Source organism: Aulonocara sp. 'chitande type north' Nkhata Bay, linkage group LG3, assembly GCF_057382095.1.
Source record: "Aulonocara sp. 'chitande type north' Nkhata Bay isolate Kocher_YH1m ecotype deep benthic linkage group LG3, A_spYH_male_GT1.1, whole genome shotgun sequence".
Lineage (NCBI taxonomy): Eukaryota > Metazoa > Chordata > Actinopteri > Cichliformes > Cichlidae > Aulonocara > Aulonocara sp. 'chitande type north' Nkhata Bay.
Genome location: NC_141346.1, coordinates 13,391,407 through 13,414,557, shown reverse-complemented (window position 1 = coordinate 13,414,557; position 23,151 = coordinate 13,391,407). Strand labels below are relative to the sequence as shown.

Genomic DNA, 23,151 nt, shown 5'->3' with positions numbered 1-23,151 from the left:
CTCTATTGGCTCAATGACCCCTATCTGTTGTAGTCTCTCCAACTCTGCTTCCACCTTGGCCTTCATGGCGTATGGTACAGTGCATGGTTTGAAAAAGCGTGGCCGGGCAAAAGGATCCACACACAGCTTCACAGTGGTGCCCCGGAGAGTGCCCAATTCATTCTTGAACACATCTGCATACTTTCCCAGTAACTCTACTATTACCTTTACATACCTGATTTCCCACCAGTTCAGGCGGATTTTCTGCAGAAGGTCACGACCCAGCAGACTAGGCCCCTCCCCTTTCATCACCAGTAGTGTTGCTGCCGCTTCTTGCTGCATGCACCTCTATAGCACCAAGCAGGGGAATGCATTCACCCGTGTACTGTCTCAGGCTTATCTCAGTCGCTTGGAGAGCTGGTGCCCCGCCCGAGTGCCACAAGCTGTGGTAGGTGGCTTGGCTGATCACCAAAGCTGAAGCCCCTGTGTCCACCTCCATTTGTAGCTCCTTCCCATTTACCTGGATAGTGGCATAGATGGGCTCCGCACAGCACTTATTAAAGCCAACCAGATTAAACATGTTGAAAACACACTCATCCTCCTCAGGCGCCATGCCCTGCAGGTGATGCGTGTTTAGTTTGTGTTTTGTCTTCCATTCCTTCTTCGATTTCTCCTTAGTGCCCCTGCATTTCTTGGCTAAGTGCCCCTTTTTCTTGCAGTTATGGCAGGTACTGTCTTTGAAAACACAGTCCTTGGCAAAGTGTGCTCCCCCACACCGGTAACACTCCAAAAGCTCCCTCGGTTTGCCCCTCACACTCCGAGATACATGATGCACCTCGGTTGAGTGCATATTGTTGTTAGCTTTCCGAATGTCTTTAGTGTTATTAGCTGCCGTTTCTATTGCCTGAGCAATTTCCAAAGCTTTCTTAAAGTCCAGTGTGGGCTCCCCCAACAACCGACGCTGCATGACATCATCATTTATACCACACACCAACCTGTCGCGGAGCATGTCATCCAGCACGCTTCCAAACTCACAGTGCTCTGATAGCTGTCTCAGCTCCGTCACATACGCCGCCACCGAAACTCCCGGCTTGCGTGAATGAGTGTGGAGTTTGAACCGCTGAACAATCACGGAGGGTTTTGGGCAGTGATGATTTTGCACCAACGTCACCAGTTCTTTGAAACTGAAGTCCCCGGGTTTCCGAGGCGTCGTCAGGTTACGTATCAACTTGTAGGTCCTTGCTCCACACGCACTGAGAAGAACTGACCTTTTTTTTCCTTCGTCCGAAATGTCGTTTGCCAAGAAAAAGTGTTCCAGCCTCTCGACATATTCAATCCAGTCGCCGTCTCCCTCGGCGAACTCCGTGAGCGATCCGATCGTCACCATAGTTGTGAAGCGGTAGTCCGACTGCAAAATCCGTAGCAAAAACTCAAAACTGTCCGCGTTCGGCTTTTATCCTCGTCGCCAAAAAGGTGTTATAACCTCAGGATAAAAATGCTCGGAAACTCAAGTGCCAGTTTTAGGACGTTTACTGCCCACTTTTAGAAACAACCACAGCTAGTCGCACACATACAGGAAACTGTCCCACACATAACATTCTGGCAGCGAGAACCCTGAAAAACCTCTGAAGGTTCCGGGGTGCAACGCCCCAAACATACATTAACAACAACACTGTCTATAACACAGACCATTACATGTGGAAACCATTTGAATACAAGCGCGCTGATCCACACAGGTATGCACATGGATGTTCACTGCTCGTAGACTTAAATTACATCTTTCTTGGCTGCTACTTCAAAGCACATTGTGCGCTTGCGCTGCCTGTCCTGCGTGCTGCACAACAACATTGAATATTTAGTATTTACTGCTGTTTACACTTAGCTAGATTAATGCGATGGTGTTGTGTTTAGTATGTTGCTTTGGGTTTTTTTGCTTGTTTTCTATTCTTTCTCTCTCAACAGGTGATCCAGGAGATTTTATTTTATTTATTTATTTTTTTCCCCTTTCTCACTGTCCCTCTCCCTTTCTGTTTTTCTTTTCCTTCCTCTTTCTTTCTCCCTTTCCTATCCCTCACTCATGTCTGTCCTATCTGTAACAACTGAAAATAAAATAAAATAAATAATAAAAACAAAGGGCGATCAAATGGATCAATACGGCAATGCCACGATGATCCATTTGGCAAAATAAATCCATTGGGTATCCTTGTTGGTCTTCAGACAACAATTCTGATGGCTAAAGAACCAAATGGGACAGGCAAAAAAAAAAAAAAAAGAAGGCCCTGAGTAAATGTGGTTATCCCAGCTGGACTTTTGTCAAACCTGGGAATGCACCTAGAGAAAGCCCCAGCCGATCCAGGAGAGAAGGACAACCGTTGCCCAAACGAAAACCTGTAGTGATGCCATATGTGTCAGGAGTATCGGAGCAGTTGAGACACATTTTTTCTAAACACCGGGTCTCTGTGGCTTTTAAACCCCAAAATACGCTGCGCCAAAAACTGGTCCACCCTAAGGATTGGGTCCCCCGACACAAACAGAGTAACATAGTGTACGCTGTTAAGTGCCAGGAGGATTGCCAGGGTTTTGCAAGCGGATGGCACAACACAGAAGAGCTACCTCGTCAGGCCAGGACTCTGCAGTCTATTTACACCTACAGGCCAGTGGACACTCAATGATGAGGATGTACACATCCTGGACAGGGACGAACGCTGGTTTGAGCGCGGAGTCAAGGAGGCCATTTACATGAAAAGGACTTCCTCCAGGGTCTCTCCAATGCAACAGATCTGGCTTTTGCAGATTACATCAGCCACTTTGTCTCTCCAATAACTCCATACCTGCCCTGGATTAGGTCTCTGGAGGTGCTCATGTGTGAGAGAGTACCAGCTAATACTGTCCTCTCTCTATTCAGTCATCCTGAGCATGTTCTGTTGGAGTTTTCTTCCTGTTGAAATGGAGTTTCTCCGTCGCAACTGTCTCCAAAGTCCCCACAGGGTCATAGGGAGTCATATGATTGATGAGTTTTCTTTGTTTTCTTTTTGTTATTGTAGAGTATTTACCTTACAATAAGAAAGTGCTTTGAGACAATATGTTGTTGTCATTTGGCCCAATATTAATTAAACTGAAAAGCATTTTATTTGGAGACCAATTTTATCATCGCAAGGAAACAAAGGGTCCTCCAAATGTGACCCACAAATATATCCTTCATATGAAAATGTATATGAATGCATTTTAGAAAATATATATTAATGTGAACAATTAAAAAAAACTTTTACAGCCTTTTCTTTGATTTTTGGAATCAAACTACAATATTAGTAGAAATATGTGGAAAATGCATGCGATGAAACATCTTCATTGTCAGTGGACAATTATAAACATGTTTGCGTCTGATCTTTTTTTCCTAATTGAATATACCAGGCACAGGACTGGTATAGGACTGCACTCCCTTCCACTCATTACCTAAAGCAGCAAACGTAAGCGATTTTTATTTAGTCTAAAGTACAACAAGGAAGATCTGTAATCGCTCATCTGCTGCTTTCCCAGGAGTTTGGTTGCTTTCTTTTCTTTACATTATTATAACTTTCAGAAACTGTTCAACTGTTAGAAATCATTTCTAGAATAGTTTTGGATTTAGACTGTTAAATTAAGACACTAAGAGATATGAGGAAAAAGTCTTCTCTTAAGAATTTGAGGTGGATGGTCTCAGCAGTGAGAACTGAAGACGTCAGTTATGGACAAACAACCATCATAATGCAGCTGCTCTTTCTCTTTGACTGTGGACAGAGACAAGCTAGCTGCTCACCCTGATTACAGCCATCATGCTAAGCTATGCAAAAGAAACCACAAAGAAAGAAAGAAAGAAAGAAACCACATCATGACTCTTTTCTGAACAACCTCCTGTTCCTCCTTGTGTTCCTGCTCCCTCAATTCATTTCAATTCAATTTTGTTTACATAGCGCCAAATCACAACAAGTCGCCTCAAGGCGCTTCATAGATACAGAGAAAAACCCAACAATCTAATGACCCCCTGTGAACAAGCACTTTGGCGACAGTGGGAAGGAAAAACTCCCTTTTAACAGGAAGAAACCTCAGCTCAGGGAGGGGCGGCCATCTGCTGCGACTGGTTGAAATGAGAGAAGGAAAAGAGGATAAAGACATGCTGTGGAAGAGAGACAAAGATTAATAACAGATATGATTCAGTGCAGAGAGGTCTATTAACACATAGTGAGTGAGAAAGGTGACTGGAAAGGAAAAACTCAATGCATCATGGGAATTCCCGGCAGCCTACGTCTGTTAATAATGGATTTCAAGGCACCCAAAGCGCTTTACAATGCCACTATTCATTCACATTCACACACTGGTGGAGGCAAGCTACAGTTGTAGCCACAGCTGCCCAGGGGCAGACTGACAGAAGTGAGGCTGCCATATTGTGCCATCGGCCCCTCTGGCCAGAACCAGTAGGCGGTAGGGTAAAGTGTCTTGCCCAAGGACACAACGACCAGGACAAAGAGCCTGGGGATCGAACTGGCGACCTTCCGGTTACAGATGCACTTCCCAACCTGAGCCACTGTCGCCCCCATTGAATGAATAAATGAATTGAAGCATAACTGAATGAATGAATGAATTGAAGCATAACTATGGCTATGTTCACACTGCAGGCGAAAGCGCATCAAATCCGATTGTTTTGACCCTATGCGACCCATATCCGATCATGGTATGACAGTGTGAACGGCACAAATCCGATATTTTCAAATCTGATGTGGGTCACTTTCGTATGTGGTACTGAATCCGATACATATCTGATGTTTTAGAAAGCAACTGCTGTTTGAACGGTCATGTCACATTAAATCAGTCTTTTACGTCACTGACACAAAACAGACGCCAATTATCAGCGCCGGAGAAGACATTGCGAACGCTTCCTGGCCATCCAGTGAAACTGTTGGGAAGACAACATTGGAGAAACATTAACATTTTATTTGTACTGTATAATCTGCAGATTCTGACAGAAATTTGCAACTATCCGTTGAAGCACCGCTCCTCTTAAACAGCAATAAGGATCATTATTAGGTTATTTACATTATTATGTAAATAACAGAATAACTTAAAGCAAAAATTGGGAAACGTGAAGTCCGAAGTCTTTATATTAAGGGCCATCAGTCAAACAATACTGTTTGCTCTGGGTCTAAACAGAGCGCGTTGTGTGTTACGTCTTCTTTTGCGCATGCGGGGCCGCTTTGAGCATTCAAACTAGAGCGCGTTTGCTGTCACATTTTATTTATAGTGTGAACAAGCAGACCAGAAAATCGGATTTGATCAAAAAATTGGAATTGAGCATTAAGACCTGCACTGTGAACGTAGCCTAAGGGAGGATTAAGGGTCACCTGGTCCAGCCCTAACTGTATGCTTTAGCAAAAAGGAAAGTTTTAAGCCTAATCTCGTCACGCTGACAGATCTCTTCCTGTTTAAATAAATGTTGTAAATAAACTGATGGTGTCTCTTAGGCTTCACTTCAGTTTTAGTTATAAACCAGGAGATGGTCTGAGGCTGATTTTGACTTCACTCTGATGGTCACAGAGAACAAAGAGCTAAATGCAGGAAATCCGGATAAGATTTTCATTCAAAAATTTAAAAACACATTTTGTTAGAAATCAGCACATTTAACAGTCGTGTGTAGTGTTTATAAAACAGAAGAAGACAAAATCGTCACACACTGAACTTTAGATGATTAATCTTCCTGCTACTAATATATGAGTGAAGTGTTTAAACTGAAGCAGCAGATTTACTCTCTTTTAGAAACTGTCAGACTTTAAAGGTTAAAGAAAGATAAGAGTCCACAGGAGGCAGTGTGTGTACAAACTGTAATCAGACAGGGCAGAGGTTCATCCACCCAACACGTGCTCCATGCTGCTGACTGTGATTCGGTGGAAGTAGATGATGTAAGTGTAAAACAATGAAGAAGAAGGTCCTTTATGATCAGGTGGAGAACAGCAAAAAGAAAGGAATGGTAGCCAAGAGGTTTAAAACCTCATACATACAGTATGTTTATAGATGATATCACTATTTTGTATTTTACGTGCACATGCACGTAAAAATGCTGTACCCATTAAAGAAGCAATTGTGTGTCAAACAAAGCCCATGAAAAGGGTTTAAATTGGATGTTTAAATTTAAGTGCATCATAGTTTAAAAATGTATTTAACACTGAAAAATAAGAAAAAACGTTTTATGTTATGGTCATAACTGTAATATAAACAAATGAATAACAATTTTATTGTCTGTTTGTTTCTTAAAGTAATCAAACCCATATCACAAAGCAGCCACTAGAGGGAGCTCTAGGGCAGTTTACAAGCATAATAACCAGTTTAACTTCTAAAAGGCAGAACAAAATGAATAACAATTTTATTGTTTGTCATTGAAACCACATTGTGTTTTATTTTACTTTGTACAGTAAAACAGTTCTATTAAGCATAAAACTCAACAAAGAACTCAGATAAAGCACCCTTTATCACTATTTATACATTTTAATACTGTCATGGTCCCTGTGCCTCACCAGCTGATCCTGTATTAGACAACATGTGTTTTGTTGTTTTTTGCTCTCTCCTCTCTCTCTCTCACCTGCCGCTCCCGCCCCTGGCCCATTTGTGTTTTGTCTATAATTTTCTATAATTTTCATCCATTCGTAGTGTGATGGTGGGTCTATTTGTACCATTTTCTTGTATTTGCTTTTTTACAGTCTGCTAGCATAATTTTCAATATGTATTTATCTTCTTTCAACACGTTTCACATAATGATACCAAGATATAATAGTGTACAAGACTTGGATACATAACACAGAATTTTACCTATAACTAAGTGAACATCTTCCCCAAATTTTGCAGTCTTAGGACAGAACCAGAACATATGTGAATGATTCACATTTACATCTCCACAGCTTCTCCAACATGGCTGTGTTAATGAAATGTGTTTGTTCCTAATTTTGGGTGTTAAAAAAGTCTAATTACATTTTTCCAACAATGTAGTCTCCAGCCACATGATGACGTTGTTGACTGATGTGTTTTCCAGATTTGTGACCATTCCTCATCAGATAAATTCACTCCTAACTCTCTCTGACTGCCACTTCAGTTTTACATACGCTGTTGTAATCCCTCTTACCTTCATTATATACCTGTAAATTGTAGCGATTATTCTGAATTTTTTGTGTTGTAGGTTTCAGTTATGGTTTTAATTATTGAATTTTTGTTTAGATTTACACTGTTTTATTTCTTTATTGAAAAAATCCCTAATCTGCAAATATCTATGGTGATCTTGATTACTTAGTGTTAAGAAATATACTCTAAAACACTTCTTCAGTAAAGACTCAGAGAAGAGAAACACACAGAACTTCTTGCTAGCAAGGGAAGTCTCCGGACTGAGAGACTCGCGCCTGAAAAACTGCCCCGGTCTTTATTTATATGCTTCAGTGAACGTTTGTTCCTTGCATTGGAATGTGGAGGTGTGTGTGTGTGCGTGTGTGTGTGTGTGTGTGTGTGTGTGTGTGTGTGTGTGTGTGTGTGTGTGTGTGTGGTCAGAGTGTGGCCCCATAAACGACTTTCCTTAACCTGCTGGTCTGGAAAATCCAACAGTTCATCTATATGTAAAAAAGCACTTAGACTAAAACTGACATAGCTACGTTAATCCTACCGTAAAACAATAAAACAAGGTACGACCTCTTCCCAGGCTCCCAGGATGTAGGTGGTGTGGATGTGGGGGTGAACGCTAGGACACCTTGAAATGTTACAGAGTAGTTCACGAGGTGCCAAAGAAACACAAAAGCAGTATATCAGAATGAATATATCATTTGAATTTATACAGTTTAATTCATTCTGGTGTTAGCAATTAAATTTTATGTGTCTAGCACTAAATCACAAAAGCAGTCGCCTCAAGACACTTTATGTTGTTGGGTAAAAATCCAACAATAATGCAAAGAAACCCAACAATTTATTAATGACCCCATATGAGGAAGCATTTAGTCAAAGTCAGAAGCAAAAACTCCATTTGGAAAGGTAGAAACCTCCGGCAGAACCAGGCTCAGGGAGGGACAGCCATCTACTGTGACTGGTTGAGGTTGATGGGAAGGAGGCAGGACAACACACACTGTGGAAGAGAGCAAGAGATACATACTAACTAATGATTAAATGCAGAGAGGTGTATAAACACAGAGCGAGTGAATAAGAAAAACTACATATATCGTGGGAGATCGTCCCTCTTCTGTGGAACCAGCTTCCAGTTTGGATTCAGGACACAGACACTATCTCTACTTTTAAGATTAGGCTTAAAACTTTTCTATTTGAATATACCAGGCACTGCATCTACAAGGACAACACTCCCTTCCACTCTTTACTTGAAGCAGCTAAAGGTGAGTTATTTTTTTCTCATTTAGTCCAAAGTTCAAGAAGGCAGATCTGTAGTAAGTCATCTGCCTCTTTTCACAGGTGTTTGGTTTCTTTCTGTTCTTTACATCACTACCACTTTCCCATGCTGTCACTCTCAATACTTTTGTAGTTACTCTAGTTCAGTCATCTTCTTGCCTGCCCTTCAAACTTCATGCAACCCACATCCTCCCCATCTAACACGGTTTATTTTGAGGAGATAAACAGTCTGTGTGTAACTCTCCAATTGTTTAGTTTGTCTAATAGTAAAACCATAAACACTGTAGAATCACTGGTGGCTGGTCTTACATGCACACAGAAATGAAAATGAAATGAAACATGTTGCAAATTTTTCTTTTATTTCTGAGATCTGACACACACACAAATTTACCACGTATGAGACAAACAAAGACCAACAACAAGGAAAAATGATCCTTTAATACAGAACATGAGCAGGGACCAGGACAAACCACAAATAAACCAATCACTGCTTTAAGACTGAGCCAGAAGCTCCTCTGAGATTTTAAGGGCGGTTCACCTCACAAACTTTATAGTGTAAGACATCACTGTGTTCACTTTGGTTATTAACCAGTTTGTGGCCTGAAACTGAAAATAAACACCAATCCACTTGATTTTATTTCAATTGGGAAATACATTTGTAGAATGCATGCTAATGTTCAAAATAAAATAAACACAAAGATTAGAAGAAAACATTGATTATAATTACAGAGCTTCTGTTAAAAAAAATCAATATCATGGTCCACACTGAGATTTCTCAGTCCATCTGACTTAAATACTCTATACGTGGACTTAACTGAACTCACTGCTCTCAACTATTAATTTAAATTTGTAATCTGACGAGACACAGTCTGTGAACATGGATTCAAAAATTCATGTTCAACTATATTTTGTCAAATTTGTCAAAATTTTAAAGTAATTTCACATTGAAATACATCATCTCCAACAAAATGTCGACTGTGACAGACAATCAGAAAAATCAGAAAATCAGACAGCTACACCCTCAGCATCCACACAGTCAGACCATGAAACCTATAAATCGTGTCTTTAGCTCATTAATCCACTATGTCCACTGACTGCCATCTTTGTCCTTTTCCCGACTGATTAGAAATCATGGGACTCATAAAAATGACCAATAGTATGTATTACACGAAAAGCAAGCTAACAGCTAACTGAATTCAGTTTTGGTACAAACGTATGTTTGGTATCTACTGTGATAATAAAAAAGTCAAATAGTGTCATTTAGCTGGTTCAGGTATGAAGCCTGGAGTTTGTCTCATCCCCAAATCATTAAATATGGTAAATGGACCACTTTAATTGCTTTTCTACTCGAGCATAAAGCGCTGATATTACACAGATATTTATTCAAGGCTGCATAGAAAGACTTTTATTAACATCAGGTGTAGCCTCTGCACAAGGTTGGAGCCTAATTACTGCCTTTAACTCTGATAAAACCGAATCTGATGTTCCAACAGTGTTCAGGCAGAGAATTATTACCTGCAATGCTCCAGTTTGACCTCATGGTGGCAGTGCTGTCTCACTGTTATAATGGCTACACTCAGACTACAGGAGATAACAAGAGGGCTCTACTACTGATGTTTCATGATGTCTTTATGGCATCATGCTGACGTCAGCCTCATGACATCATCAGGTTTTATAGATCATGTGCTGATGTCAGCAGTGTTAATATGTAAATCTAGTGCAATATATTCATCTTTATGTCTGTGAAGGTTCTCAGTCATCCAGGTCATCGTAGTAAAAGGAGCTTGCAAAGAAAAGTGTCTGGACTTCTTTAAGTTACTTGAAGACGTTTCACCTCTCATCCGAGAAGCTTCTTCAGTTCTAAGGTCAAATGGTGGAGAGTCCCAGATATCCTAAATGGGTGTTCTTAAAGTCAGCAAAGAGGCACAGAAAAGAAGACCAGACACCAGCGAGGGAGGATAAGAAGGACAGACGCAACAACATTGTCATCCCCTATGTAGCCGGTGTATCAGAAAAACTCAGGAGAATTTTCTCCAAGCATGACATCCCGGTGCATTTCAGACCCAGCAACACGCTCAGACAAAAACTGGTTCACCCGAAAGATAAAACGCCAAAACACAGACTTAACAATGTGGTGTATGCTGTACAGTGCAGCGAGGAATGCTCAGACCTCTACATTGGAGAGACCAAACAGCCACTTCACAAGCGCATGGCACAACACAGAAGAGCCACCTCCACAGGACAAGACTCAGCAGTCCATCTGCATCTTAAGGATAAAGGACACTCTTTCGAGGATGCCCATGTTCACATTTTGGACAGAGAGGACAGATGGTTTGAAAGAGGAGTGAAAGAAGCCATCTATGTCCACTGTGAGCGACCATCTTTGAACAGAGGCGGGGGTTTACGACACCAACTCTCTGCCATCTATAATCCAGTTTTGAGATCCCTTCCCAGACGCCTTAACGCCCACTCACATCCTGGGCCATCTGATCTCAGGAATTCGCATGATAAGGTGGGGCCAGGTTTCACAATGAACACACCCGAAACTCTGGCTGATTGGGACCCACACCCAATTTCACACCTTGTCTCAGGCAATTAGAGGATCATCAGGGGGTCCTTTTGTCCCTCTGTGTTCACTCCCACTAGGCTTATATCTGGGACTCTCCACCATTTGACCTTAGAACTGAAGAAGCTTCTCGGATGAGAGGTGAAACGTCTTCAAGTAACTTAAAGAAGTCCAGACGCTTTTCTTTGCAAGCTCCTTTGACTATATTCATCTTTGTGTCAGTGTGAAGTCACATAATGTTGCACTGAAAAAATAATATTTTAAAAAGCTCAAACAAAGAGTGTTCATGTCCTCCAATGACTAATATATTGTTTTAATGTTTGGAGATGCAAACTAAAGCTTTGTCCTCACGTGACCCTGACCTTTGTCCTTTGTATTTATTATCTTTACCCACATGATTGGAGCAGAACTGGAAATCTTTGGCTTTTATAACCTGTAAAACTTCAGATTTTAAGATGTTTTCATGCAGTGTGTGATTTTGTGACACTTTATGGCATCATTGTGACGTCGTATTGAAAAAATAAACTGTGTTGTTCCGCTCTCTTCATGTCCTTTAAATCAGACAACATGACAGTGGTTGTGTGTTTGTTGTCACGGCAGCAGCAGCCATCTGTGACACCAGCACACAAAAGCAACACAACAGCAGGTTCAAACATTCAAAAGGACATTAAAGAAACTGATGGACATTATGAACAATGCTGGGCATCCTCTGCACACGGCCATTAACAACCAGAAGAGTCTGTTCAGTGACAGGTTGCTTCTCCCCAAGACAAGAACTAACAGACTTAAAAACTCCTTTGTCCCACACGCCATCAGACTGTTTAACTCCTCTCTGGAGGGGAGAGGGAGGGGAAACAGGAGGACAAAGGAGGGGGGAACAACTAAGCTGTAGTGCCTCTTCACCTCACTGTGCAATACCTTTTGTGCAATACTTTTGTAAATAGTCAACGGTGCAATAGACTCAATACTTGAAATGTGCAATTCACTTGTATTTTTATTTTTATTCCTATTTATTCTATTTATCCCCTTCGTATATTTTATTTATATTGTCTCTGTATTTATATATATATATATGTGTGTGTGTGTGTGTGTGTGTGTGTGTGTGTGTGTGTGTGTGTATTATATATATATATATATATATATATATATAATATTCTGTAACTCTGTAACTTCTGTCGGTGCTGTGCTTTTTTGGAAATCGAATTTCCCAGAGGAACCCACCCGAGGGATTAATAAAGTTCTATCTAATCTAATCTAAACACTCAAAGAGCTGCGTTACATTTGAATGTGTGACTAGTTGCTGAGCTGTTTGATGTTATGTGTCAGAGTTCAGCTTCACATGTTTGAAATAATAACACATATCTGGGAGCAATAATGACAGAATAAGGAAACAGGACAGACGATGACGACCTTCTTCTGTTGGACATGTGCACATCAGTTATATGCATTGATCCAGTGCTGCTTCACAAGTACACACACACAACAACCAGTGCAAGAGCACAACTACATGAACTAGTTATGATCTATGTAGAAAAGTATAAAGCAGATAAAGTACATAATATATGACACAGTGATGCTATCAAACAACAACACACAAACAACAACACAAAGAGTCCAGATGAGCAAAGTCACTGCTCAGTGTGACCAGGATCGTCTGAGCTCCGTCCTAAACCTGAACAGCTGTTCACCAGAATCCTGCTGATTGCTGCTCAAAGCTGCTTTCAGAGAAAGTGGAGCTGTGATCAGTGTCAGTGTGTTACTTTATTACAAAACACTAAAATGTTACTTTGTGTCTCTGAGGGTTTCTGTCACATGTGAGTGTGTTCTCACAGCAGATTATTGAGTCGGCCTCAGATCTTCTTGAATCTGTAAAAACTGGAATCACAGAGCAGCTGACTGGTGTCCTCTAAATGTTTCACCTACAGCATTCAGTTAAAGAGGAAAAACTCTGATCTGTGCTGACATCACTTCCTGGTTCAGACTGAAGGAGAGGATGAGGAGTTCACTCTAACACTTAAACACTGAGATGGTGTCACATGTTCGTATGGTGCACACAGCAGTGGGACAGCACTTTGTAACATGTGATGTGACTTTGATAAAGATGAAACATTCTTATTATTATTGTGACTTTGAGACATTGATGTCACATGTTTTACTCTCTCCACACTCAAAGACCTTCAGAGTGTCTGATTTAAACATCTTCAGGCTCTGACCTCAGAGGAGGGACCAGAAGGAAACTGTCAGATCATCAGTGTGATCATTATTGTCTAAACTTCATTAAGCAAACCTGAATAAACATGTGTGTGTTCATAAAAGCCTTAAAATGTGTTCCACACAGACCTCAGAGCCATGTGTGAACAATCCTCAATGTCTGTGAGTTTGTGGTTTGGAATTTCCTTCTCGCTACTTTCAGCCACATTTACAAAAACAGTCCTCCTGTTCTGACTGTTAAGAATCAGAGAGAAAGTGTTGAACTCCTGCTGACAGACTTTATCTGACACGATATAAAGGAGATGGAGAAAAAAAATCAAAATTAAGTCATGAACCCCAAAAACACATAGAAACTTAAAGAACTTAGGAGCAACTAAAGGCATAAAATACCAGGAATGTGCATCAGGAATAAGAAAATAAAGACCCATAAACACTAAGAAATAACAGAAAGCAAAATATGAATAAAGAATTAAAAAACAAAAAATAATCCAAGCTACAAAGGCAGGAGTTTCCTGGAACACTTAGTGTAAGTATCAGTTCTGAGGAAGGGAAATGCTGCTGGAATGTTCTATGATGTTTATCTGCGGATGGGTGGAACCTTAATTAAGGTCTTTAGGTAAATTTAGGGGATTTTCTTTTTCTAGCTGTTGTGGTGACTGATAGACAGCTGTGATGATTTGGAAGTTTTTGTTTTGCAGTTTGACCACAGAGTACTGTGCAAAAGACTTGAACCACCCCTAACTTCTTTGTCTCCTTAGAATGGAAACAAAGACTTTTTTCACATATGAAATCTTAAGAAACAGGAGCAGCTTTCTGAAGCTTCTCTTTGGACACTGGCTGATTTTTCACTCATTTTCAGTCTTTGTAGCTCACAGACTATTTTGTTTATGTAAGACTAATAATGACTCTTTCAAGCAAAAAATCATTTCTAAAAAATGTCAAAGATAACAAAACTTGAAAGACAGAATAGATTTTTACTGAAATGATTCCTAACCAGCTTTCAGCTGAAAACAAAAACAATCAAGACGTCTATTAAGTTGCTTAAAGGCATTTCAGAAACAGTTTTGTCTGTAAAAGAGAGCATTCAACAGGTATATATGTAACTCTTTATTAACACTTACATAATGATAATATAATTGTCTTTAAAAATATATTTTTTTATTAAAAATATTTATATATATAAAAAAATATTTTTTAAAGTGTTTATAAAGGCACAGTGGACACATGAACCAAGCAAAAAAACCCAAAAACAAACCCAGTGTTTAACCCTTGGATGCACAACCTACCAGTACCTACACTCTTCCACGAGTGGGGTCAAAAATGACCGCAAATAGAAACAATGCATTTTGCTATAAACTCGGTTGTTATTCTTCAAAATCTTTAAAACGAAGAGTTGTAATATTTTCATATTTGAGGTATTCCTCATAAAACATGTTTGTGACATGAGGCCCGTTTCATTTTTATTTATTTTTTTCATTAATTTTAAGAAATTGGAGTTTTTGTATCACTTGTATCACTTTTGTATGCTTGCTCGGCCTATACTGCAGAAGGTGGGTTTTCCTTCTGAAAGGCACAAGTTGTTCATCCACTGTAACACAATCACTGAGGATGAATTTCTGCCTGTAGTTGACCAGGAACAGGCCCCATATGTAGCAGAAAGCTGCCATGTGGTTTGTTTTCAGTCGGTAGGCTCTGGTCCTCTTGTCATCAAAGTGCAAGAAACGGTCAGTATCTTTAAATCTTTGAATTGACATAGTGGCCTTTAACAATGCGTTATGCAGAGGACTCCCCAAAAACACACCGACTGGTACATCCCAGTTCTTCTCAGTTCTTGCAAGAATGGTCAATCAAATGAAGGCCAGGAGCTTATGTTTGATTATATTTTTCCACTCTTTTCCCCTGGCTGTGGCTACTCTTTGTGCCTCCATGTTTGTGCATGTCAGCACCTCTTCTGTTTTATTAGAATTATATTCTATCATTTGTATTGCCCTACAAATGATCCAGGATGGATGGGCTCTTCATCCCATCCATCCTGGATCATTTGTAGGGCAAGGTCCACAGGGATCCTAGCTGGCCTCATAGCAGCCATGTTACTTTAGATATAAAAAAATATATATCAGAAAGGACAATGTCTGAAATGCACAGGAAACTATAAACAGGGCTGCACATAAATGGTCCGCAGGTGCACAATAAAAATAAAAGACGCGTACCAGATAAGAAGTTGGAACGCTCGTTTGCGTACATTAGACGTTCTGGAGGAGGACAGACATTTGTTCAGAACTCTTAAAGATGTTGAAGAAGCAAGCTGTGTAAGCAATTACTTTGGTGTTCCTCCACCGCAAAAGAAGCACATATTCTCTGAATTTCTGGGAATACTTTTATTTGACAGTGAATGTGCACCTGCAGTCCACTTATGTGCAGCCCTGACTATAAATCATGTACGTTACTGTGTAAAAATTAATTCTTGATCCATCAGAAGTGTAAGTGGGTCAGTCAGAGTTGCTAAGAATGAAAGTTTCATAGAAGATTCCACAGGAATTGCTTGGTGTCATTTTTGACCCCAGTTGTGGAAGAGTGGGGTAGTGATACAAAACCTGTATTTTTTTTAAATTAATGAAAAAATAAATAAAAATAGAAATTGCCTCATGTTACAAACATATTTTATGAGGAATACCTGGAATATGAATATATTACAACTTTGCATTTTAAAGATTTGAAGAAAAACAACCCGTGGGGTAATCTAAGGGTTAAAGAAGGCCACAGGGTGAAGACGCCAAAGTTGAGTAGCAACGTCTTCCAAAATTTTGGAGGTAAAGTTCGGTTTTTAAGGCACAAACCCTCTTACTTTGGTACAAAATCAAAATCAGGAGTGGAGCACTTCATTAATATAGGTGGGGGCCTCACTCCAAAAGACCACAGTAACAAGAACAACAACTTTAAACACGGTCACAGCAGAAGCTTTAATGGTGAACATGATGATACTCAGAGACGTTTGACCTCTATAGCAGTCTGCTGGATGTTCAGGAGAGTTCATCTATGTCCTCACATCATCTAACTCACAGTTTAGTTGTGGAGATTGAAGATGAAGCTCAACATCATCACTTTCTTTCTCTCTTTGATCGTCTGTCTTCTTTATCGATAACAATGACTCATTCAAACAGCAGCAGGAATGATAATAGCTTCTTTGTTTTTTAGTTGTTTTTTATGTATATACAACAAGCAATAAGAAGCACAAGAATAATAACCAAAACAACTAACAGAACTATCCAGGCAGGATGTCCTCCTGATGGACCTGCAGGTGAGAAACAGGTGTCAGCTGTCAGGTAGGTGATGAGTGAAGAACAGAACAGAATCCATTTCCTCTTTTAGTTAAATAGATCAGGTTATTAAAAATACGTTCTATTATTTATAAAGTAAGAAAATGTTCATATAGGTGGATTTTTGTGTGCTTTTTCATTCAAGAACAGGAAACATGTGGTCTGACCAAAATAGCAGCCAACATCTTGTTTTTGAAAATGGCTGCCACGAAAAATAGAAAAACAATCATAAAACTAGAAAATACAATTTAACATGCCTGTGAGAGGTTATTCAGGGTCAGATGTCATGTTGGTGCTTTGTTTGTATTGTTGTGCAGCCCAAATGAAAAGCTTGATTTTATTATTATTCTACAGTCTCTGTATACTGAATTTGGATCCACACTCTCACCCCTTCACGCCGTATAACATCAAAAAAGTTACAAAAATGATTTGTGTTCAACAACAAAAATGGGACCTCTCTCTCTCATGTGGACATTTTTCTGACACACTTTGAAGCTGATGGACGTTTTGTGTCTGCACTAAGTACATTTTCAGCAGCTATGGCACCGGCAGGATTCACTTTCACAGACTCACAACCACCAGCTTCACCCCTCCCCTCCCCCTCCAGCAGTTACACATGTTATATTAAGATTTATATCTAGTTGGTATTGGTATGGCGAGTAACCTTCAGTGAACGTCATAAATCACACAGCAATAGTACATTCATGTAATTGTAAAAAGCATAATGATATATTAAGTAATCTAAAGTATTCAGAAGACGCTACTCTGAGTAACGTTACGGAATACATTACAAAATACATTTTGGGGCATGTATTCTGTAATCTGTAGTGAAATACATTTTAAAAGTAACCTTCCAAACACTGGTCATACAACAAACAAACATCAACAACCAGGATGCAGCTTCACCTCTGATCACACACACACTCAGCTCTACTCACTCACATGAAGTACCAACACGAAGGTAGGTGATGCTGATGGACTTCCACGAGTCTGTTTCTTCCATTAAGACACGACACTCGTATGTTCCAGTGTCATTATTCGTCACATCCTTCAGAATCAAGGACACGTCTCCATCCTTCATCTGTCTGTCCTGCAGATCCACCCGGTTCTTAAAAGATGGATGCTGGTACTCTGGATCAAACTGACCATCGTGGTACACAAGAACATATTTATCTCCCAGGTCAGCTCTGCTCCAGTGTACAGATGTGATGTTGTTGTTTGGAGCTCGACATGTCAGAGTGACGCTCTTCTGTACAGACTCAGCTGGGATGATTTTCCTGTCTGAAAGAGAAACAACACAGAGCAGAGAGGTTAAAGGTCAAAGTACAATTATGATCAGAATGACTGACTTTAAATATTTTTGTTTATTTCCTTTGACATTTGAGTATTTAGTCATGTTGGATTTAATGAACCTCTGAACATCCAGCATCTATTTAAATGTTTTCAAGTGATTGAACATGTTCTGTTGTCTCTTTCTCTTTAATATCTCTCACACTCCTGTCACACTGGTGTGTGTGACTGCAGCAGCATCTGCACATGTGCAGCTTTCGGCTGCTCCTCCTACACTCAGCTTCAGTCCAACCTGATGTGACTCTAACTCTATTCCAGCCATGTGATTGGTTCAGATGCTATTTTCATTGTTATTGAACTTTCATGTTACCTGTCAAAACAAGGAGGTAATAAATTTTTGAGTACATTTTACTTTGAGTCACTACATTTTTTAACAAATATGTGTACTTTCTACTTCTTTACATTTTCAGACAGACTGGTTACTTTGTCTTTGTCTATAGTTCATACTGTGAGATTAATGTGGGCCGGAAACCATGCACCACTTTCTGTATGTTCAGCATCTTGCTAGCACTACAGAAAATAAGGAATCATGAAGGCAGTGAGGTTATTTTAAGTAGCAGGTAATTCAAAATGAAAAGTTTCTATCAGCTCAACAAACATCATCAGTTTGTCTCACAATTGTGTTGCTAGCTAAATGCCCAGCTGCTGTATTTCATAGGGAGTAAAAAGAAAGAGAGCTAACTTCTCTCAGCAATAGAGAAAGATAAGAAAGAAAGGAGAGGAGAGGAAAAAGAGAGCTTAGATTTAAAGATAATGACTCCTTAGTGGAATCTGATAAACTGCAAATATAAACAATGCATGTTAGGTCCCAAAAGATTGATTCTGTTCATCTGGATGTAAATTTTTCAGTAGGAGAAACATTTCATCACTCAACCAAGTGACTGCAGGTTTCCCCAACCTTATAAAGAGAACATTTGCACAATAACTGAATCTAGCCCACTGAATGAACAATAGGCTGTGAGGTCAATTCCTTGATCATTAATTAAGGACATTGCCAAGACAAAAACCCACTGATAAATGACCATGCGTATCATTCACAGAGAGTTGGGGGATGGCTACAATCACAGTATTGTAAGATGGGGAAAGATGTATCCTTAGTCCCTCTCCTCGATTCAGAGATGGTCTTTCCCTTTTCACGTAAATGGCCTCCTTGACTTCCTGCTCAAACCAGCGTTCCTCCTTGTCCAGGATGTGTACATCCTCATCATTGAAAGAGTGTCCACTGGCCTGTAGGTGTAAATAGACTGCAGAGTCCTGGCCTGATGAGGTAGCTCTTGTGTGTTGTGGCATCTGCTTTGCCAGAGGTTGTTTGGTTTCCCCGATGTATAAATCCGGGCAATCATCCTGGCACTTAAGAGCATACGTACACTACGTTACTCTGTTTGGTTCAGAGGACCCGATCCTTGGGGAAGACAAATTTTTTATGTAGCGTGATTTGGGGTTTAAAAGCCACAGAGACCCGTTGTTTGGAAAAAAAATGCGTGTCAACTGTTCTGATACTCTTGACACGTTTGGGATCACTACAGGTTTTCGCTACAGGTTTTAGTCAGCAGTTGTCCTTCTCCCCTGGAGCTTTCTTTAGGTGCCTTCCCAGTTTTGACAAATGTCGAGCTTGGATAACAACATTTACTGAGCGCTTACAGTAGATTTATGGTACACATGAGCTTTTAGATGTCCTCCATTACTCACAGTCTTAGAAGGCTAACCTGCCACTATTCTCATATCCTCCCAGCTGAATTTGATGTGTCGGCCCACAAGGTTAATGTGATCCGTGAATTGTTTTCAAGTAAAGTCAAGTCATCTTTACTTATATAGCACATTTAAAGGACATCAAGTGTCGTTGAAAGTGCTGAACAGAGACATAATAGTGGTTGTTATGTCCCTACGATGAAGATCTAGGGGTGTGTGTGGGGACTGGTAACAAATGGGTCCAGAACAGAATGAAAGGAGAACAGCCAGAGGTGTTTAGTAAATAAAATCGTTTTAATAATCGTTTTTATTATAGAGAACCTTGCATACTTCCTACAACTAAGAAGCACATGCTCAACCGTCTCCATAGCATTGCACCACCACACAACCCATAAAGACTACCATTTAAAAAGCAGTGGCCTGTTCGTATTCTACTGATAATAACCAGAAGTTCTTACTTTCTGTCCAAACTATACTTTTCCTTTGACAGTGGTATCTGTACATCTATATCGACTTGCTTCCTTCCTGACTCTTGGTGGCACTTGGTGTTCACTCGCTCTGTGGTAGAGTATCACTTCCTGTTTCTGCTCAAACACAGTGGTGTTTCTGAGTAGCTTATCTGCTTAGCAGATACTATTACTTTTCTTTTTTTTATTTTATTTATTTATTTATTTTATTTTTTTACTTTTATTTTTTCATAGTATAATCTTCACGTGCTTCATCCGAAGCACACTTTCTGTGTACTCACTAACTAATTTATAGCCAAAGTATTCACCCACTGTCTCTGTACTGTTTCGCTAGCTTAGCTTAGCTCGTAGCCGACTCGTTAGCACCATGGCTACTTCACCTGTCCCTACTGCACTTTCCTGCTCATTGTGTCAGATGTTTAGCTACTCCTCGGCCTCCTTTAGTAGTAATGGTATCCGTAACAAATGTAGCATATTTGTAGCTCTGGAGGCCAGGATTACTAAATTGGAGACTCGGCTTCGGACCCTTCATTCACCTGTAGCTAGCCAGGCCCCTGTAGCTGGTGCAGCCGAAGATAGCATAGGCCCCGCTAGCTTTTCCCCGGCAGACCCCAAGCAGCTGGGGAAAAAGGGCGGCTGGGTGACGGTGAGGAGGAAGCATAGTCCTAAACAGAAGCCCCAGGTACACCACCAACCTGTTCATGTGTCTAACTGTTTTTCCCCACTCGGCAACACACCCGCCGGGGGTCAAACTCTGGTAATTGGTGATTCTGTTCTGAGACATGTGAAGCTAGAGACAATGGCAATCATAGTCAATTGTCTTCCAGGGGCCAGAGCAGCCGACATTGAGGGAAATTTAAAACTGCTGGCTAAGGGTAAACGTAAATTCAGTAAAACCATAATTCACGTTGGCAATCCAATGGTTACGCCAATCAGAGGTCACTAAAATCAATATTGAATCGGTGTGCAACTTTGCCAAAACAATGTCGGACTCTGTAGTTTTCTCTGGTCCCCTCCCCAATCAGACCAGGAGTGACATGTTTAACCGCATGTTCTCCTTAAATTGCTGGCTGTCTGAGTGGTGTCCCAGAAACGATGTGGGCTTCATAGATAATTGGCGAACCTTCTGGAGGAAACCTGGTCTTGTTAGGAGAGACGGCATCCATCCCACTTTGGATGGAGCAGCTCTCATTTCTAGAAATATGGACAAATTTATTAAACCCCCCAAAATATGACTATCCAGAGTTGGGACCAGGAAGCAGAGTTGCAGTCTTACACGCCTCTCTGCAGCTTCTCTCCTTCTGCTACCCCCCCAAAAAACCCATCTCCATTGAGACTGTGTCAGCTCCCTAACAGACAAAAAACAAACTAAAAACCAGCAATAAACAACTTAAACATAAACAATTACAAAGAAATGTAATGGGGAAGGCTTTAGGACCCAGGGGACCCAATGGAGGGTATAAAAGAGGAAGTAGCAGCAGGTGCTCTTTATTTCCACTGACGAGCGGCTGTGAACAATGTTTGTGTGAGTAGGTGAAGAGCCTGAGAAGTTTTAATTGTCTGCTACACAAACAGTTGTTTTAAACCTCTACATCAGAGGTTCGAGGTACAGGCTGTCTCTCTTTTAGTGCTTTTTTAAATGTCAAATATATTAAGTTAACATACCTCCAGCAGACAAATGTGTTTGCTGCACACCTGGTTTGTCTTGGCTAATCTTTTAAAATCACTACTAAAAGCATAAAATGCAATAAACATCAAATACATTTCAACAAATTTAAAAAATTTTGTCTGGGTTGGGTTTTGAAATGGGACGGTCTAGCCTTCGTCGCGCTGCTCAGGTTGCCTAGCACTCATGATACGTTTCATACAACACTGTTTGACAGAAATGAAAAAAATGTTTTTTGGTCATTAATTTTTGTTATGACATCACTTTGATTAGTTGAGTATCTGAGGCTGAGACCACGGGACTGTAAAACATGGTATTTGGGCTTCTTTTCTATACTGAACAGTCATGTCAAGATTAGTTAGTAAATAACAATTAGCTAATGTTGTTCATGAGAATAAAATCATCTTACTCTGGTAATGTAAATATAACATTATAGTTATTGTCAGATTATTATGATATATTACAGCAGTGAGCTTGAACTCTGTGTCAAAGATTCAAGTTGCAGTCATTTATAGTTCCTATCACATTGAATCTTCACTGAAAGACAAGTATCTTTGACAGTGTATATATAGATGTATTATATATAAGAGACAAATATTGTTCTTTCAGTATGTTAGCATAACATTACATTTGGCTCAAAGATTAGATATGTATAAAACAAAATGTACGAGCTGTGATAACTGTTTCTGATAAAATGAAGAGTAGACTGATATATTAAATATTCCTTTATTGGGTGAGAAAATCACACCATGTCATAACTGCTTTAAGTCATACAGAATAGATATCAGAGCCTTAATCAGGCGGACTTCTGCTAAATGGGTCAAACTGGGCAGAAAGTATACAAACACATAACATCCTTATAGAATATGATGTAACGCTATAGATCAACTTACCTCAGAATATATAAAGCATAAAAACAATTACAGCAATATGATGCAACAAACACAGCAGTACTACTAATCCAAAATACTCAAAGCTTCATAGAACTGAAACAAACATTTATTTTTAGCTCCATTCTGCTGCTGATACATACTTTAGGTTTCTGAATATTAAACTTGTTGCTGCCTTTCACACCCTAGGCCATGTGACCTCAGGAAATCACATGATAGGGTGGGGCTAGGTTTCACAATGAGTTCACCCGAAACCCTGGCTGATTGTGACCCACACCCGTTTTCACACCTTGGCTCATGAGATTAGGTAGAGTTTCATTAGGGGGTACTTTTGTCCCTCTCAGGGGGACACTCCCACAGGGCTTAAATGTGGGAATCTCCACCATTTGACCTTAGAACTGAAGAAGCTTCTCGGATGAGAGGTGAAATGTCGTCAAGCAAGTTAAAGAAGTCCAGACGCTTTTCTTTACAAGCTCCTTAGACTACGATGACCTGGATGACTGAGAACCTTCACAGACCTACTCTGTATGTTCGTATGGGTCTAACCCTTTAAGTCCTTTGATTTTTTCCTCGTACTTTATTTTGCCTTTTCATTAACTCTGTCTTTGTACGGACG

The 23,151-nt window shown here is 40.1% G+C and overlaps 1 protein-coding gene and 1 long non-coding RNA gene across 2 annotated transcripts in view; both read left to right on the top strand.

The window, feature by feature from the left end:
- LOC147334046 (uncharacterized) overlaps window positions 1–6,171 on the top strand; it is a 40,255-nt gene extending 34,084 nt beyond the window's left edge. Inside the window, exon 3 of the long non-coding RNA XR_015128483.1 lies at window positions 1,942–6,171. This is a non-coding gene — a long non-coding RNA (uncharacterized LOC147334046). The remainder of the gene's footprint in view (window positions 1–1,941) is intronic.
- Window positions 1–23,151, top strand: part of LOC147334038 (polymeric immunoglobulin receptor-like) — a 419,044-nt gene that overhangs the window by 156,374 nt on the left and 239,519 nt on the right. The gene's annotated exons all lie outside the window — the stretch shown is intronic.